Raw genomic sequence first — 5135 nt, 5'->3', positions numbered from 1 at the left:
CCCGAAGAGATTGTACGTTTTGTACTGGAGTCCAGACAGTGTCAGACTCTCATCTTTATCAAACCCTCGAGCATCCAATCCTACTCCCCGTGACACAGAACATCCCAGAATCACCCTCCTGGGTCATAGAGAAACAGCAATGTACCTGTACAATATGCAGCACAATAGTGTAATGGTTTCAATTCATAAACAAAGTAACTGTTGCAGTTTTTGATCTTTATCTCATGGACCCAGTGACAGGGTTTTCCATCCCAGTGTAAACAAACTGTCCTGGTTACTTCCCCCTGTCCCACGCTGGGATGGGAACCTGAAATGAGAGTTTATAAATATTGAAGACTGTAACCCATGTGAACAGTGCTGGACCGTGAATGTAAATCTGATATTATAAAGGCTGAAATTACCCTGTAACCAGCCTGTGGCACGTGTGGAGCAGTGATAATCTCGGATATCAGTCTCCGGAATCTTCCATCCACCAGAACTGAAACAACAATCACAGATTCAGCAACCATTGCAACCTGAATTGCAACCTTCCTTTTCCCTCAATCTAGTTTTCCTCTGTCCCTCACACCCCCTCACTGTGTTGACAGGGCCCTCGACCCTGCCCGTTTCATTTCCCCAACTTCTGCTCTCAACCTCTCCCCTCCCTCTCAGAACCTCCATTCAGATCCCCCTTGTCCTATTTTACATCTATTGCCATTCAATCAGAAAGGGCTAAGAAATAATCTTTTTAAAGTGTCTTCTAGGGAAGAGTGATCATAATATGTAGGAATTTTACATTATGCTTGAAAGTAATGCTGGTCAATCTGAAATCAGGGTATTAAATTTAAACAAAGGAAACTACAAAGGTTTCCGGGGCAAACTGGCTGTGACAGATTGTGAAACTACGTTAAAAGGCATGATGGTGGACAGGCAATGGATAGCATTTGAAGAATTAATAGTTCATTTACAATAATTTTACAGCCGTTTGAGGCTCGCAAAACCCAGCAGGAAACTGATCCGTCATGGCTAACAAGAGATGTTAAAGATTATTTTAATCACAGAATTGTGACAGATCAGAAGGAGCCCATTCGGCCCATCACGTCCACACCGACTCTCCGAAAGAGCAATAACCTCATTTCCATTGCCCCGCTTTCTGCCCGTAAAACTGAACATTCTTCCTTTTCATATAACTGTCTTATTCCATTTTGAATGCTTCAATTGAACCTGCCTCCAACACGTTCTCAGGCAGCGCATTCCAGACCTGAGCCACTCGCTGCATGAAAAAGGTTTTCCTCATGTCACTTTTGCTTCTCTTACCAAATAATTTAAATCTGTGCCCTCTCATTCCTGATCCTTTCATGAGTGGGAATAGTTTCTCTCAATCTATCCATCCAGACCCCTCATGATTTCGAACAGCTCGATCAAATCACCTCTCAGCCTTCTCTAACATTCCTAACATCTCCAATCTACCTCCAGAACTAAAATTCCTCAACCCTGGAACCTTTCTCGTGAATATTTTCCGTATTGTCTCCAAAGTCCTCACATCTTTCCTCAAGTGGGGCACCCAGAATTGGACGTAACACTCCACAGCTGAGGCCGAACTAATGTCTTCTTTCGGTTCAAGTGCAACTTGATCAAAGGAAGAGGCGTATAAAGTTGCCCAAAAGAAGGAACAAGACTGAGGGTTATGAGCATTTTAGAATTCAGCAAAGGAGGACCAAGAAACTGATAAAGAAAGGGAAAATCGAATATGAATGTAAACTAGTGAGAAACATAAAAACAGTCTGTAAAAGCTTCTATAGGTATGTAAAAAGGAAAAGATTAGCAAAGACAAATGTGGGTCCATTACAGGCAGAGACAGGAGAATTTGTAGTGGGGAATAAGGAAATGGCAAAGATACGAAAAAAAAACTGTCTGTCTTCAGGGAAGAAGATACAAAAAACCTCACAGCAATACTAGAGAGCCAAGGGACTAGCGAGAATGAGGAACTGGAAGAAATTAGTATTATTAAAAAGTAGTGCTGGAGAAATTAATGGGACTGAAAGTTGGTAAATTGCCTGGACCTGATGATCTACATCCAGAGTGTTGAAAGAGGTGGCTGTCGAGATTGTAGATGCATTGGTGATCATCTTCCCAAATTCTATAGATTCTGGAATGCTTCCTGCAGATTGGAAGGTAGAAAATAGGGGCGGCACAGTGGCGCAGTGGTTAGCACCGTAGTCTCACAGCTCCAGCGACCCGGGTTCAATTCTGGGTACTGCCAGTGTGGAGTTTGCAAGTTCTCCCTGTGTCTGCGTGGGTTTCCTCCGGGTGCTCCGGTTTCAACCCACATGCCAAAGACTTGCTGGTTGATCGGTTAATTGGCCATTATAAATTGCCCCTAGTATAGGTAGGTGGTAGGGAAATACAAGGACAGGTGGGGATGCGGTAGGAATATGGAATTAGTGGAGCATTAGTACAAATGGGTGGTTGATGGTTGGCACAGACTCGGTGGGCCGAAGGGCCTGTTTCAGTGCTGTATCTCTAAACTAAACTAAACTGCAATCACACTATTTAAGGAAGGAGGGAGAAAGAAAGCTGGGAACGTCAGACCTGTTAGCATCAGTACTAGAGAAAATGCTGGAATCTATTATAAAGGATGTGATAAGTGGGCACTTAGAAAATAAGGGTAGGTTTGAGAAGAGACAACATGGACTGAGGAAAGGGAAATCATGTTTGACAAACTGATTCGAGATTTTTGAGGATACAACTAGCAGAATAGACATTCCCCACTATCCCGTGTATGTCCCTCTACTGTCTGTCCCTGTTCTATATTCCTCTCTATCCTGTGTATCTCCCTTTACTCTTTGTCCTTGTTCTATATTCCTGTCTATCCTGTGTATCTCCCTTTACGCTCTGTCCTCGTTCAATATTCCACTCTATTCCGGGTATCTCCCTTTACTCTCTGTCCCTGTTCTATATTCCCATCTAACCCATAAATCTCCCTTTATTCTCCCGATATCTCTCTGTAGATTCCAGTTTGTCCCCTTTCCCTGTATCCACTCCCTGTCCCGTTGCTCGGACAGATGCTCCCAGTCTCCCTGTTGTTCCTGTTCCTGCACTTTGTTCCATTTTGTACATTTATTCCTCCCTCACTGTGTAGCTGGCCTGAAATTTTCCCTTTGCGTTACCTTTTAAATCTGTACCATCCATAGTGAAGATGGTCATCACAGTTCACCTGATTGGACCGCCGATCCTGTATACATTCTTTGTTTCTCCAGGGCTGGTCCAGGACTGTGTGATTTACACACGGGTCAGTGAGGGCGGAGTCTGTGACTGAGTGACAGAAAGATGTTTAATGTTAAAATTAAGTACAGTTAATGTTACACTGCAGTGTGTACCTTCCCCACATAACAATAACCTCAGTTTCAGTGAATTTCACTTTGTGTTTCAGATCCTTTATTCACTGTGTCCCTTCCAATAAGGAGGGGAGCGAGGAAACTGTAACATTTCTGTGGGTGACACGGAACATCCCAGAATCACCCATCTGCACCATATACAAACAGCAATCTACCTGTACAATAAGTAGCGTTACAGACAGGTGGAGGCTTCAACTCATAAACAAAATAACTGCTGCAGTTTTTGATCTTTATTTCCTGGGTCTTGTGACAGCGATTTCCTCTCCAGTTAAAACAAACTGTCCTCGTTACTTCCCCCTGTCCCACGCTGGGATGGGAACCTGAAATGAGAGTTTATAAATATTGAAGACTGTAACCCATGTGAACAGTGCTGGACAGTGAATGTAAATCTGATATTATAAAGGCTGAAATTACCCTGTAACCAGCCCGTTACATTTGTGGAGCAGTGATACGGTGGGACAGCAGTCTCCGGAATCTTCTGTCCACCAGAACTGAAACAACAATTTCAAAGTCAGTCCCTGAACTTATGGCAAATATGAACTGTTAGAGAAACTGTTAGCGCCAGAGATTACCAGAACGAGGGGAAATCCCCTACTCACCCTGTCCCCGTTCTACATTGCCTCTATCCTGACTATCTCCCTTTACTCTCTGTACCTATTTGAGACTCCCTCAATCCTGGGTCTCCCCCTTTTGTCTCACGTTCTACATTCCCCTCTTCCCCGGTTATCACCCTTTATTCTCCCTATACCTCCCTGCAGATGCCTGTTATTACCCCTTTCCCTGCATCCATTCTCTGTCCCATTGCCCTGATTGATAATCCCAGTCTCCCAAAACGTCCTCTTCCAACTGTTGTGACCCAGGTGGGAGAAGTGCACTGTTAATTCAGTCCCATTTCTCCACAGGTCACAACTTATATTTAAACTTTCCCACTTATGAAACAACCAAACAGATACTCTTTTTGTCCCCAGGATAAAACACAGCTTCCAGTTTTGTTTAATAAAGAACTAAATGATCCATTTATCATTGACCAATAATGAACCATATACGCAAATTGAAATATTAGAGGTCCTTATTTTTTTCCTCGCCTTCACACATACACTCACATACACAACTGGTTAACCGGTGGGGAAAAGGTTTTTGTTTATAGCTGTTGCAAAGAAATAGAAAGAATTAAGTAACTGCATTTCGGCTTAAACGTAGGTGGGGAAAGAAGTGCTCTGTTTGTGGTGAGGTCTCCCAAAGGCGAATAGCTGGCTGCCATCCTCCTCGAACAGTACTTTCCAGGCGTTGTTGATGAACAGTCTGGGTAGGCTTTCAAAGATATTCAGCCGAGAAGGCCTCACGCTGGTCTTACATCAGCTGTACATCAGCAAAGGTTACAATTCAAACACATTCGAAGCAAAGTTCCTTCAAAGATGCAAGGTTTCTGCAAACATTCAGGATTTCTTCAAATGCAGGAGACAACAGTAAAACATGATATAGGATTTACTTTTCAAGAGAGAAAGGTGGGCTGGCTCGATTTTCTGCTCCCCTGGCAGGACAATAATAGACACCAACAGCCCTTGGCAAAACACCCACTGCCTTTTTAACACTTAAAAATGAAACAAAATACATTCCCAGAGGCAAGTCCAATGAAAGCCATAAATCCTGACTTGTCAAATACCTCTTCAGGAAAAGCCCCTGCTGTGTTTACTTGAAATCATGTGCCTTCCAGTATAAACTTGTTTACTGCTCAACCTTCTGTTGGCTTTAAGAAAA

Source organism: Heterodontus francisci, unplaced genomic scaffold (assembly GCF_036365525.1).
Source record: "Heterodontus francisci isolate sHetFra1 unplaced genomic scaffold, sHetFra1.hap1 HAP1_SCAFFOLD_345, whole genome shotgun sequence".
NCBI classification, from domain to species: domain Eukaryota; kingdom Metazoa; phylum Chordata; class Chondrichthyes; order Heterodontiformes; family Heterodontidae; genus Heterodontus; species Heterodontus francisci.
This window is presented reverse-complemented; position numbering follows the sequence as displayed.